General features: G+C 36.8%; 1 protein-coding gene across 16 annotated transcripts in view; it reads left to right on the top strand.

Moving 5' to 3' along the window:
- The window catches only part of BNC2 (basonuclin 2), a 436316-nt gene that overhangs the window by 236157 nt on the left and 184786 nt on the right, over nucleotides 1–15373 (top strand). The window contains exon 1 of one of the 16 annotated variants that reach the window (XM_019415434.2): nucleotides 4530–4661. The exons of the other annotated variants lie outside the window; for them this stretch is intronic. The gene's annotated coding sequence lies outside the window, so the exon portion shown is untranslated. Of the gene's footprint in view, nucleotides 1–4529; nucleotides 4662–15373 lie in introns of those variants that run through there. 16 annotated transcript variants of the gene reach the window in all.

Here is a 15373-nt window from a genome sequence, read left to right as displayed (position 1 = left end):
TTAATGATCATTGGCTCATTTTCATATTCTGTGGGTGTGGATGGAGGAGTAATCAGTGCAGGTGGCCCTGCCAGTTGGGAGTTTTTCTTTGTCATCAAGAAAATAAGGAGAGTGCAGGGATTGAATTACCACAACTATTTCAGGACTAAACATATTTCATTTCCCGATCGGGTCTGGTTTAAGGACACAAAGCTGACATTAATTTTATCCAAAGAAAGCACAGCAGTTTTTTTTCTTGTTTCATAATTTGACTGAATGCATAGGGTGGATGCATGTTCAAATTTAATTCTAGTATAATCTTACAAATAATACTCTGAAAAGCAAAGGGGTTTTGATTCAGTTTGACAGTTTATGTTTCTGTGCCCAATTACCACTTAGTTATTGAATGTTAAAGAGCTGCTTTCTAAAATGTGCACGCGGACTGCACCAATTGGCTTCCCAGCTGCCTGCTATTACATGAGAGGTGCTCCCTTCTAACTTTTTAAAGGATGTACACATTTAAAGGAGTTATGTTTAGCTAGCAAAGGAAGTGGGGGATTTGGTTAGGAAGTAAGTGCTTGCTGGCCTTGAAAAACTATCTTGTGTGTATTCTAATTTCCAGCCACACAAAGACCATTCTCCAAGTAATACTTTTTGAATGTAAAGAAAAAACTTAAATACCCAAATAAACTAGGGAAATAACCATGACTTTAAAAATGTATAACTTTTCTTTAGTACCATTCCTTAAAGTCTTTATGTGTACCTAATGCTACTAATGTAACTTTCTACGAGTGAGGGATTCTAGTTGAAGATATGGAAAAGGAAGATTTAAAAGTTGACCAGAGACAATAAAAGTCATTGAGAAAGAGTGTCAACACTAGCCATGCATGGTAGGTTTTGCTTTCTTAGCAGAATGCAGCAGGCAGCTCAAGTGACCTGATTTGTTTTTAAAGCACAAGGTTTATTTGGCTGTTACATTGTGAGTATAATATTAATGATACTAATGTAAAATTAACTTTTATGTTGTGTGAGCACTTTTTCTTGCCTCCCTTTAAAATTACAGGTATTTCTATATCTATTTTTGTTGCCATTGTGAGCATTTATATAACTCTGTATATAAGATAAGCCACAGAACAATTGGTATCGTCAGGTAGTTATGCTAATATATGTCAGGCAAATATAAGTAAAGGTGGGTTTTGGTTTGATATCCCTGTGGTATGAGCCCACGTGCAACTGAATATTCATTGTATGCCCATTAATATGAATACTTTGTATTATTAATAACACATGAAGAGACCATTCTCAAACATTTAGAGGGCAAGAACATTTTAGTGTTTCTGGAAGCTCCTTGCTGTGAAGAAATAAGATTTTTTTTAAACACAGTTTTTAAGAGTTTTAAGTAGTATTTTAAAATATTTTTAAAAGAAATTTGGTATATCTTAAGAAACTTTCAGATAGGCTAATAAAACTTAATATTGAATAAGATGATCTTTTGAAATCATAGGATTCCCAAGTTTAACATTTAAGCAAATCATGTTATTTAAAAAACCTTCAACAAAGATGTAGTAAACCATTTTCTAAGATGATGCCCCTCCCTGTTTATTTCTTTGCTTTCTACTGAATCCTTTTCATCTTGCATGCATGATAGAGCTCAAAACTGGTTTACTTTGATTTTCTCAAAGGCTTTTGGTAAGAGCCATTCTCAGTATAGCCCACATGCATCTGGTATTAGCCAAGAAAAGAGCGACTATGAATTAATTCAGCCTCACTTTAGTATGTATCTGTTAAACATTAGGAATAATTATAAAAGCAAATAATGTTTTATTTATATATAAGTTTATTTGCAATTGATATTTTATTTGTATATCCTTAAAATCAGCTATACATGTAGCCTTGTAACATTGACATTTTAAAATGATCCGCTGAAATGCTTAACAGAGTGTGATTGTTTAAGCCATTCAGTTTTCTCTGCAGACTCCTTAACTTTGGGCACACCATTCTTTTTTTTTTTAAGTTTATTCTGAGAGAGAGAAAGCACAAGTCAGGGAGGGGCAGAGGGGGGTGGTGGAGAGAAAGAATCCCAGGCAGGCTCTGCACTGTCAGCACAGATCCCGATGCAGGGCTCAAACCCACGAACCCTGAGATCATGACCTGAGTCCATGTCAGCCGCTTAACCACTGAGCCACCCAGGTGCCCTGAGGCCACACCGTTCTAACTTTTCACTTGCACCTATCTGCCTGAGCTCTTTACTTTGATCTTTCATTCCTGTCAAAAGTTTCTACATTTCTTGCATTCCTCCCGTTGGAAATATAGAATATAACAGAATTCACTGGTAGCTCCTTTCTGCTAACTATGTATTGGGATTTTAAACCCATCACACCAGGAAATAACTCAGTCTGGTACAATATGCTCTTTCCTCTCTCTCCCAGTTTGTAACTCCTGACACTTGTATGCTGCACTTTCAATTTCTTATGGCAGACCTGACTACTCCTTCTGTCTCGTTTACTGGAATATATCCATAAATGAGGGGTGTGTGTAGGTGTGTTTTAAACATACAGTAACATACTCCAGCAAGGCTTTCAGTGAGCCAGGATATGGGCTTCAGTTTCACCATCATTTTGGTAAAAATACATGTATTAAACAGATCCTGAATTTCTGCCCTACGTTTAATCTCCTTCTCCTGTTTTCCATCTCCTTTCTCCCACTCAGGATGCAAACTGAGTCAAACTCTCAACATAACTGTAAAATAAAATGTTTATTCCTATGAAGGAACTTAGAGAATGAAGTTGTTCATCATTCTGTAATAGTAGAGAAATAATAGTGCAGAATTACATATTTAAATTATTACCTGAAATTGGTGTTCTTCAGATTCTTCATCCTTAGTCCTGTTTTAATCACATAACACCAACAGTTAGTATAAGTTGTAGAAGCATTAGGCTCCTAAAAATCTCCTTGCTCTGGGCCTGGCCACCCAAGAGCTATGTGAGGAGGTGTTTCGTGAATTATCACAAAGTTAGGAATAACTGATGAGATTGGTGGAGCTATTGCTTCAAAAAATGCGCCTCCAAGAGGGATCAGCCACACCTTGTAATTTAAGATATACCTCCTATGATTTAGTAGAGAAACCACTAACGCTTTTCTGAGGACTTTGTAGAGGATATCTATAGCCTTCTTACCAGATGAATTACAATCACATGTACCTGTGATAGTAAGTTTGAATTCACAAAACAAGCAGCTCCGTTCATTACTTTATAAATCCATATCCATCCAGGGCACAGATATTTTTTTTTTATTTTATGCATGATCTTGAGTTGTTAGTCACTGATGGGACTCTTGTGATTAATAAGTTTGCCTACATTAAAAAACATTATGCAAATCATTCTGAAAAACTTCAGTTAAAAAGAATCATCAAAGTGAGCTGTAGGTTCTTTAATTAAATAACGAATAAAGCCTGTTTCCTATTGTTTGTTCTTCACTGCTTCTTTAGAGCGGGCCCAAATGAAAATGGACCATGGATTTTAGGAGTGAGAATCTGAAAAATAACCAAATAAAATTTTACAGTATTTGGAGCTGTAAAATTTTGAATCTATATCCTTGATTTCCATCCCTCTCATTTGAAGGTAATGAGGCTCAGAAAGTTAAGAAAGAAGATCATTGTCAAATAATCAACAACAGACTGAAGAAGACAAGAGTCCTAATGGTAGACCAGGACTCTCCAACATTTTACATACAATTTTAAATTTTCTAGTAATGATTACCAAAGTAAAAAGAAGCAGGTTAGGTTGACTTTAATAGTCTATATTATTTAATCAAATGTATCAAAAATCACCATGTCCGTGTACATTAGATATAAAAATATATAATTAATATGAATATCGCTTAAGACATTTTACATTTCTCTTTTCATACTGACTATTCAAAATCCAGTGTCTGTTAACACTTACAGCACATCTCAGTTTGGACTAGGCCACATTTCAAGTGCTCATTGTCCACATATGGCCAGTTGCTAACATATTAGACAGCGTAAGTGTAAGACACCAATCCAATTTTCTTTCCAGCACAGGAGTATAATAGCTTAAAAGGGTTGACTTGGATTTTTGAAGTCACTATTTTGCTTAATTTTAGGAGAATTGATGACTTTGATATAGAATCGAAAAAGTAACTGAAACTTGGGGTAATAAGTCTTTGATAGAAGCACATTTACTCAGAAACATCTTTCTGACCAGCAGTTTTGATTCCTTGGTAAATAAATGCATAGTAATACCTCAAGCAAGTAAATATTTTCAAGTTATTTGTTGACTTTCTTCCTTCTTCACTTTACCCCCCGTGAAGCCATGCTGTCTCAGTTTTCTAACCACAGACATGTTACAGGCAGTGTTGTGGGAGAAGATAATGTCTCCCTCTGTTTCTCCCTTTGGAGGTTGAAGGCAATATAGCCTGGCGCTGCCCCGAGCTGAGGCTGTCCGCCATCTGTGTAAGGAATTCACAATCCCAGACAAAAGAAATTGGCAAAGTCTTCCCTCTGTCTGTTCTCCAGATCCTCAAGATAGCCATAAAACACCTGGACAAAATCAGCAGGTGATGGCAAGGGAAAGAGAATGATCAGTCACAGGCGTTGTTGAATCCTTTGAACATTACTTATGGCCTGGACACTGCTGTCACCAGGCACAGTTTGATCTTGGGTAAGTTTTCTGGAAGAGCTTCATTCCCTGGCTCTGTGACAACAACAGAACCAGATAACACTGTGGATAGGGGAGAGAAGAGGAAGCCCAAGGCTTCCCTGCTTCAAGGTATAGCAGTTCCAGGTGGTGTTACCTCCATGTGTGTAAGAACATCCTGAAGAAATAAGTTATATCACCAGATGCATAAAGTGTGCTATTTAGGTCAGTGTTCTTACCATAAACCTGCTAGAGAAGTTAAAATGTTCTCTTATCTACTTACAATAATTGATAAAATGTTTTTAGAATCTAACTATTTGATTGGTGTCATGCATATGCTGTGTTTTTAATCCATTTTCTGCTTTAAAATTCATTTTCTGAACTTATGCTGAAAAAAAAAAGAGAGTTGGCATTATGTTACTCATAGGCTTTTAAATATTTTTTGTTGTGATGGCCACACAAAGCCACACATATATACACTTCCACAACAGTTTGTGTCCTTAGGACTTCTCTGACTGTTTTTGTTGGAGCAGAGTAAATGTAACACTAAAACTCTCAAAAAAGTCATCTAAATGCATCTGTTCAGCATACTCACTTTCTGTCACGTGGCTTACTTTCAACATCTTTTGGTTTAATGACATATCCACAAGATTTAATCGACAGTAAGACATGATCTGGGTTATCTGTTTTTTTCTGTGACAGTGTTCCATACCAGCTGAATTGCATATCATGGAATCTGGTAGAGAAAGGACATGTTTGTAATAGACCAGGAATTAGGCTATAAAGAAATGGCACTTTTGCCGATAGAGGTTTTAAGCAAACTCCTTTAGCTGTTACCTTTTCATCAGTGAGAGTTAGGATTTAATATGATGGTATTTAGCTTTGTTTGCCACTGCCTTTTTTAAGGGTCCTATTTTAGCTATGATCTTTATTTCCAGTGAGAGGGCTAAACCAGAGCAGAAGCGGTGCTGTTTAATTCAGAATTATCCTCTTTCCCTTTGGCTCTGTCTACAAATGTAACCCTTTTTCATATAAATGGCGTCAAGCTTCATTGAATTTAGCTCTGTCTTGTTAAGTACATTAATGCTGTGTTCTGTCATTCATTACATGAGAATTAGTTGTCTATTACAAAGTGGGGGTTTTTGTTTGGAGCCTGATCATGGGAAGAAGGCCACACATGGCTTAATTTTTTAAGTGCATTGAATACTGGACTTACTTATTTGTGACTTGTATACCACTGAAAGTGTCATGCAAAATGATGATTCTATCATTGAGAAGCCCACCTTACACTGAGCAAGAAAACCTAAAAGAGAAGAACACTTATCACCTTCCTTTTTAAAAATCCCCTTTCCCCCATGTATTTTGTCACATTTTTTTAGTGATCTATACAGCGTCCTTAGAGTGTGTTACGGAAAGTGTTAATATCTTAGAGCAGCAGTAATAATAATCCTTTTACTCAGAGTAATCATGTGCTAATCCACTGGTAAGTCAAAAGTATTAGATCATTTGAAATTCATTGTGTCAGCTCAGTTGAAATAACTGGTATGGTGCTATAAACATTTAGAGAAAGGGAGTCTTTGAACCCAAATAATAATGTCAAATAGTTTGTTAGTGTTACATGCTCATGTTTAAGGGTTTCATAAGCTCAACCCATGGACAAGAGCATTTCAGTTTACATCAGTGTGTAATGTATTATTTTAACTGAAGGTTTATTTTTATTTTGTTATTTGGGGAAAGTTTCTTTTCCTCTGGCACTTATGGACTGGGTTTTTATGTTATAGTTTTCACCCAGCAATCACAGGGAATTTGGTGTGTCAGGAAGCCTTTTTTTTTTTTTTTTTTTTTTAAGAAAATGATTCTTGTTTTTCTAAAGTATTGTGTTGAATTTGCTCTGTGCTCCTTTATTTTCCTCTCATATTCTTGGGAAGAGCACCAATAGTATACATAGTAATTTTTCTGTGAACATTTTAGCTGAGCAGTTTGGTTTCATTTTTCTCCTCTTGTCCCCCCATGAAAGCCACCCCTTCCTTTCAACTTTTGTAATTCACTTGAAGTATTCTCTTCCCCCCCTTCTGAGGCCTCACTTGATCTACCTTTTTAAGATGGTATTTCTCGCTTTAATGATCTTTTTGCCTGACATGGTAGATGTTCAATTAAAAATTTTTTGAATTGCTTCCCTTCTAAAAAGTTGGGAATTTTGGTGATTCAATTAAATGTGCTGCCATGTCAGTAGATGAACATTTTTGCTGATAAATTGTTGTTTCTTCTTTCCTGAAAGTCAGTTGAGTTTTGAAAGAGCACCTCTTTCTTGAAAGCTTCAAAACTAAATAAGCTTGCAACTATTGTTCTTTACCTTTGAGACTAGTCAGCTATCAACTGTAGAAGGCATTGAATTACAGCATCCTAAAGTACTAGCTGAATTAATTGTTTTTTTTAAGAATGCATAACTTAAGTGATCGAATAGTCAAGGCTCATGTAGAAAGGCTCATCCTTTCTCCACCCCATGTTCTCACTCCTTGCTTCAACTTGACCTTTGATTTGTAGTTTTGGAAGAATTTGTGTAGGGTTTATGAAGTATTGTAATGTGAGGTTCTCCTCCTTTTTGAGATTGAAATTTACAGAACTTTCCTACTGATTGCATTCTGTAAATAAGGAGAGCCCTCTGAACATTATACTGGATGTCATGTCCCAAGTCCACTGCCATGTTCCCCTCCTGCTGGATCATCCCATGAACAGACTATGATAATGAGAAAGTTCATCTCAAAGGAAGCTTTCTCTGTTACTATAGAATGAACCAAAATCTGTGTAGAATATCTTGGGTGCTTAACTTTGGCCAGAGAAAGAAGTTGTTAAATGCAATCTGAACATTTTAGGCATGCCCCAGCTCAGAGAACAAGGCCAGATGGTCTGGTTTAAATCACAGAAACAGTGTGTCTAACCAGCAGACCCTAGCCATAGAGGTCATAAGGCAGGGAAGGATTGGTCTTGATGGTCCCCAAGGCATTGGCCTCACTGATAGTGTAGTGCTACACTGAGTACGGGATTGGGGATGATAAGATTCCCATAAGCAGGCCTGGCTAGAAGGGTGCCTGTCTTAAAAGTTGGTAGTCCTAAAAATTGCTTTTGGTCACTGTAAAATGACACTTCACTTTAGAGATTAGTTCAGGAATGGTTTTATTGGCATTACTGGGAAAGGGTAGCATGTCATAATGACAAAAAGTATGGACCCCAGAGTCAGGCTGTTTAAGTTTGAATTCATTTGTACTAGCCGTGAGGCATTCTATGGTTACTGAATTCTCTGTCCCCCAGGCTCCTCGTCTGTGAAATAGGCATTATAATACCCGTGTCCTACACAGTTGAAATAAATTGTGAGGATTGAATGAATTTATAATGCCTGAAACAGTACCTGAAATATGACAAGTACTATGTATGTGTGTAAGTTATAAAATAAAACTGAGTGCTGAGAACTGTTAGTGCTTCAGAGAACCATCAGTAAAACCCTGGAACCTGGCCCTTCATTAACTGAAAGGTTTTAGTAATCTTTGTGCCTGCCACAGAGACCATACATATGTGCTGTGTACTCAGAAGCTCCTATAGATAACCCCACAGTTTTGTCGTTCATCCATAGGTAAAACCTGGAGGGGATGGTTCTAAAACTCTTTGTGGGATTCCCTTGGGTGAGAGTGGGCTGGGTAAACCCCACTTTGATCTAGAAATAGAGGCTGTTTTCATAATCCTTTTTATATTGTTCTACTTTGCTTTCTTTGGGTAATGCATTCTTTCTGAAGCATAATATAATTTGTCCTAGAATGATGCTTTTTAGTTGCATTTTTTAAAGCCCAAAATGCTTTAACTTTCAGTTTGCATCTTGCAAAGAAGCTATATCTGACCATCAATTTTGGTCCAAAAATCAAGCGAGTCTTTGTTTTTTATTGTTTATGTATTTTTAGGTTTTGCTTATTAATCCTCAAAACATTTAGATGTGTTACATTTTCTTTCCATTTTGGTTATAGAATAAGTAACCTCATTTTCACTGCAGTGCCAAGGTTAAAATGAACTTGAAGATAGACCATGAAATTTACATTTATCAATGATCATCATGACCCCATATTCATTTTCATATTCTTAAATATATGGTTGTTTGAATAGGTGCTACAGATGTGCCAACACTATGATTTAAGCCTTTCACAAGTACCTGTTGTCATTCACATAACTGGCGTTATGTTATTTGTGGCAACTGTTTACTATATGGTTACTCAGAGATCTAATAATACTTGCATAAATGGCAGTGGGGACAGAATAATTCAAATCAGGAGGAAAGCATACTATGAATTGCTAGGGAGAACCACTGAAAATTCCCACATGTGCCCAAGAAGTCATGCTCAGTATAGTCGTGGAGACATTAACTGGACATGGTTGCCAGATTTGCCAACTTAATTGGAGTTATCTTGGTATAATACAGTTGGACAAATGTGACTATTGAGCTCATCAGACTTGGTTTTGAATTCCAGTTTTTTCATTGACCAGCTGTGAGGCCTTGGCTGAACCATTTAATTTCTTTGACCTTTAATTTCCTTATCTGTAAAATGGAGATGATAATAGGACCTATCTTGTTCAGTCATCATGAAAGCTAATTCATGTATGTTAAAGTATTTACATGAGTATAAAATGTTTAGCCTAGTGCTTGACCCATAGCAAGAGCTTGAGAAATAACTCTTAAGATTGCGAGTTTTAGGAATTTTGAGACCGGCTAACTTACTTGCTATATTGAAGATAGGCTGTGTATTGTCACTCTTGGTACGTGTCATTCCTGTGCCCAGCAGCAAATATTGCCTGGCTCGGGGCACCACTGTGTATCTACAGAGCTTTGTTTGAGGGTGGGAAGAATTTATTTTTTAACTCCATAAATTAGGGTAGTAAAGCCATTTACCTTGATAACGTTGAGTTCTTTGGATTGTTCCTTTAGGAAAAAATAATTTTTCCAAGTGGTTTTGTTAGCTTTTTAAAATTAAAGTTATCACAGTGAACTGAATTTGGTCCTGAAACATACATATATTGATTGCCTACTCTATGCTGGGCACTATGCTAAAGTTTGGGAAACTGAGATGAGGAAGACACTATCTTTGCCAATAAGTTCATACATTAATATTCTGGAAAGATATCCAAGTTTTGGCAAATGGCCAACAATTTTTATTACAGTTTCATTCATTGAAATCCCACGTGTGTGTGTGTGCCCCCAATATTTTTTTCTCAGAGTTTGTGACAGTCAAATTTAACATGGTTTCAATTCCAAACATATATATATACTTTTATTATTGCTGTTGTTGTTGTTGTTGTTATGACCACTGTAATTTGGGTTTGAGCCTCATTTTGTTAGCTTTGGCTCTGGAGGCACATGAACCAGGAATCTGGATTTATTTTCATTAGTCTTTCCTTTCTTTGGGGGCATTTTTCCATAAGGTACTACCCCTCTCCCTTTTGTGGCTATTACTTTTTTGTTGTTGTTAAGCCACATGTCACATGATATCATCTAGACAATTTGAAATACACAGTCTGTCTGGAATCTGAGACAACTCAGAAAATTTTGCAATCCTTCCTGACACGTCCAATGACAAGCATACTTGTCACCTTTCCTTCTTGGAAATCCCAGGGAATTATAGTTTGCTGTCTTGGTTACCAGGAATTTCTCACATAAAATTGAATTGATGGTTGGATATTTAGGGATGTAGGGGATCTTAAACCATGGTGAGAAGCCTAGGAGCCTCCCCCTTAACACTTGTCCGTTGTCACTTAAGTAAAAGGTAGCAAGCAGTACTGCTTGAACAGAATACAGGGAGTTAAAAAACAGAGGGTAAAAGCTCATCTCCTTTTCCAGAAGAGCTGTATGTGTTGTTTTTGTTATAAATACCTGTTCTGAGGAGTCTGAGTAGTTGTAGTGGAATGCTCCACACCCTGCTGCCACTACTGATTTTGAACAACATATGGCATCTGGGGCTGCCTTTCTCTTTGATTTCATTTTTCTTTTAAGCTTAAAGTTTGCTAAAGGAACATTTTTTCTGGGTTGCACGCATGTAATGGAACCTTCTCTTGGCCTTCGAGGCACACTGTCAACGTAATGGTCAGAGAGTTTGTAGGTTTCTAATTATTTCTTTAATGTATTATATTTTTCTTTATGGTGTGTTCTGCATTCTGAAATTATAAAAGTACATATATTCTTACTTAAACTGGAACAATAGATGTACAGTTCTACTAATTGTAGTATTCATATGCTAGGAAATTCTCAATATTCCCTGTGGTTCACAGTTTTAATATAAAGTTTGCTGGCTATCTTTTGTTTTGGTGTGAATTTGTTTTTTACACTATCTGTATAACCTTATGCTCTTAGATATTCTCTTTTCTAAAATGCCCATGGTCTGTGAGCAAGCCCATGCTGTCTTACAGCCATTAGCAGGACTCGTCCATCTTCTTGGCTGATCTTCTTTCCCCACGTTGGCTTGTTGAATTCAGTTAAATAGCTTTTTCATGGTGCTGACGGCCCAGTACTGTGCTAGGTGTGGGGGGTGATGCCAAGTCAAACAAGACATGGTCTCTGACCTTGAGGACCTTCGAGTCCAGTGCCTCTTGAAAGCCTATCCATCTTCTAAACCACCTCCTTCACTAAGCCTTTTCTCATTACCTCAGAAGAAGTAGTCTCTCTCCCCTGAACCCTAAAGCATTTTGTTTATGCCTCTCTTGTCACATTGATCACATTCTACTTTATAGTATAGTTATTTGTGGTCAGGATTATCTCCCTACTCAGTTGTAAATTCCTTGAGGACATATTTATGTTTACAGGTCAGAGTTTAGAATTCTGTTTTCCGCATAGTAGGTGTTTGATAAATATTTAGTGAATCAACGGAGCCATGAGAATAGAAGTACTTGCTAAGAATTGGTGAGTGGATTTCCTCATATTTTAATATTTGGTACTTATTCAGCACAGTTGAGGGAATTTAATTTTCAAGTCTTAGTGTGATAAAAGGAAGGTGAAGAGAAATACAAATGCCTAGTTCTGTACCTTTGATAAGAGAAAGGTGGCTGGGGAAGGGGTGGGGGTATGAGACTGTTTAATGTGTACAGTATTATATCATGAGGCAGATACTTAATTTCAGGAAACAGCCTAATGAATATGAACACTTGGAAAATTAGTTGTCCATTTCATTAATTGTTTATTTGTGAATGAACGGGGCTAGTCAGCCTGGACGATTGCTTGGTTTCTGGAAATCGGTATACTAAACTATCTCCAGATGTCGGGAGTAAGAATGACATCCACATTTTATTGCGTGTAACACTTTGCACAATTCACAATTTGAGCTTGTTTTTTTTTTTTTTTTTTTGCTTCTGTTTCTAGCACTTCATTTTATTTTAGTGTTAGATCCCTGTACTCTTTTTCACCTCCTGCAAATTAACTATTAAAATAATTAAAAGGAAACATTTGGTAATGTGCTTTCATTAGAGTTCTGTGGTCTAGTTAGAAGAAAGAGGTTAGATTATTTTTAGTATGAAGAAATTCTTTTTCTTTAACTGTTATTTCTTTGGGAGATATTTATGTGATAAATGTACATATATGAGAGTTTCAAAAACTTTCAGTTAAGTCAATAATTGTTCTTTTATTCTGCAGGTAGAATATTTAAAATTGACTTAATTGCTGTTTTGTAGATTTGAAACACGCTTGGATGACATAGCTTCACAGTGCTGCTCTTACATGTTATTCTTTATTGAGTGAATGCAAACAGACTGAAGACTTCTTGCCTTAATAAATTATGAAGTGAGACTTTATTCACCTTGAAATTTTTTTGGCTCTTTATGCAATTATTTAAACAATAACGCTGATATCATGTGCTTGTCTTATTTCCTCACCGTCCCTGCAGCAAGTGTCCTAAATCCCCTGCTTAGAAGCTGCTTGGGAACCTGGGTTTTGATGGATAACCACTCAAAAATAACATTAGATCGATGTCTAGGGTTAGATTTTTAAATGTCACTTAAAAATGGCATTAGTGCCATATTTCACTTTACAGTTATTTTCCAGATAATTCAGAATACTAGAAAAATCCTTCTGGTCCCAGAAGAAAAAGTGTACAGTGAGCCTTTCTCTTCATCTGCAGGTTGTAGAGGAAACTCTGGCTAGACCCTTTGGTGACTAATTTAAAGTATCTGGCAGGACGATTGATAGCGCCTTTTCTTTGTATTGTGACAAATATATTTCGGCTGCAGTTTATTAACATAATTCAGCACAACCACAGACATATTGTACATATTAGAGCATAGAATTAGAACCATTTTTTGCACATCACAGTCTTCTCTCACTTGTACTTTTTTTTTTTTTTGACAAGGATCTGGATAATTGCTTCAACAAATGAACTGCTGTGTTCATTCTGTTTCTATAATTTCATAAATTGTTTTCAGGCTAAAACCAAGCAAGCTTTCACTGAGTTAATATAAAGAACCACAGTGTAATTACAGGAGCTGTATTATTAAAAAGTATGACAGAAATGGCAGGCTGACAGCTACTTTCTCCTTGCTTTATGACAAAAAATTAAATATCTCTTTTAAGTGTCAGTATGCAAGAGTCTGCTCTACATACATCATCTTGAAAATGGGTATGCACTTATGACTAATTATTTTAAATATGTGCATGCTGGTGTTCCCCTGAGAAAGACGCCGTGCACTTGTGGCCTCCTGAATGTTGGCATTCTTGAACTCTGAGGCAGTGTAAGGTGAAACATTTTGGATTGGAATGCAAATTAAGTTTGCCACAGAGTATCATGATTGAGATCAGATAGAAACTTTTTTCAGGTGTACATCCTGTCTTCTTCATTAATTCCATTTAAATTCTGCTGGAGAAATGGCTCAAAGATCTCTATCTCTGTTTTAGTTCACGGACCAATATAACCCTGAAAAATTATTGTCATTTAAGTGTTTTGTCAGTTTCTCATGGGACTCTTACCCCTTCACTCTCATATCTGTGGTCTACTTTTTCTTCCCATACGTAAATTGTTGGGAACCTCAGATTCCTTCTGGGGATATTTAGGAAAAATGTTACTCATTGGCCATTCTTTTCAAGTCTTAGTGAATCTAATTATAGTCGTGCATCTGGCAGGCATGAAAACCATTAGATGAGCAAAGAGGGCTCCCAAATGCCACTCCATGAGTGTAATTTAAAATGCTTCAGATTCAGCATATCTTTCTTCAGTTGCATTATTAGGTACATCCTCTTGTACTGTAATCCTTCTGGTTGTGGTTACATGGTGTATTCAATCCTTGCCACTCTCTTTCCCTCTCCCTCACCATTGTACTATGTGATATCTATATTGTGTTGCTAGGCTTTTCCTATAGAATTGATCGGGATATTTATTATGTTTATCTATAATATGTATGGCATAGAAATAGTTTGGTATTTAGGGATAAAACAGAAGTGACTCACTTTCTTAAGAACTTGTCATTCTCAAATAAATACAACTTAAAATGAGGGGGAAGCAGGGAACAATAAAAATAAAACCAAATCTATTTGTTTTAAGTTTATTTATTTTGATAGAGACAGAGCACAAGTGGGGGAGGGGCAGAGAGAGAGAGAATCCCAAGCAGGCTCTGCACTTGGGACTCCGTCTCACGAACTGGAACATGATGACCTGAGTCAAAATCAAGATTGGACACTTATTGACTGAGCCACCCAGATGCCCCAAGCCAAACCTAGTTTTTATACCTCTCCATTCAGTCAAGACTGAGGAACCACGGGAATGGTTAGACTAGCAGGAAGGCCAAATAAGGGATTCAGGACTTAATGACGAGATGGAGGGATGAGGGAGGAAGAAGAACACTATGAAGAACAAATAACACTGATCTTTCTGGCAGTCCTACAGAAAAGCCCTTCCCCACACTAGGCTGAATTAAGAACCAGAATAGAAATCTGCTCAATGGCATAAATTCTGTAAGTTGCATTTCCTAGCTACAACTTTAGGTGTCTAAGCTTTGTAGCCATGCATGTACATTTACTGCCTGTGACACAAGTAAAGAAATGGGAGACTACCACATTTCTCTAAAGATACAAGATTAAAGTTCAGTCTTACTCTTTGCAAGCTGTACCTAGTTTGTGCACTGATTCTGTATCCTCATATTTAGTTTGTCTTCCAGTTGCAGAGTTTTTGCCTTGGAGTAGCTCATGTTTACATTTTACCTTTATACCTTGAAGCTCCTGCTTCATCTCTCCTCAATGAAGCTGTCTCTTTTTCTCTGAGACTGGGTTTAGATATATGTTCTCCGTGTGGTATAGCACCCTATGTGTATCCAGTGTACTTTAAATTGCTCATTTACTTACCTTACAGGCTAAGTTTCTTGAGGGCACTGTCTTACAGTATCTTTATCTGCAGTTCTGGCTCAGAGTGGGCACTTAGAAAATATTTGTTTAACTAATGATTTCACTTCTGAAACTTTTACTATAAAAGCTCTTTGAACCTATGAGTGGTAGCTGTGAAAGGCCCCCTGGGGTGCCGTCTTTTTTCCAGCCAATCAGTGATTAGAGTTAGCTGAGACTGTACATCAAACAGCATCTCATTCCATAGCCTGCACTGAGCTTTTTCATTTCACAGAACAGTGTTCTAGGCACCAAAGGAGCATACAAAACTCTCAGTCCCTTTCTGTATAAAGTTAGGTTGATGATGTATGATATTTAGGAAGCATACGTGCATGATAAAAACTCGTAC

The sequence above is a fragment of the Panthera pardus genome, unplaced genomic scaffold, assembly GCF_024362965.1.
Source record: "Panthera pardus isolate Hobbes unplaced genomic scaffold, ASM2436296v1 HiC_scaffold_20, whole genome shotgun sequence".
Taxonomy (NCBI): domain Eukaryota; kingdom Metazoa; phylum Chordata; class Mammalia; order Carnivora; family Felidae; genus Panthera; species Panthera pardus.
The sequence above is the reverse complement of the archived record's forward strand: the minus strand, read 5'-3'. Positions and strand labels throughout refer to the sequence as shown.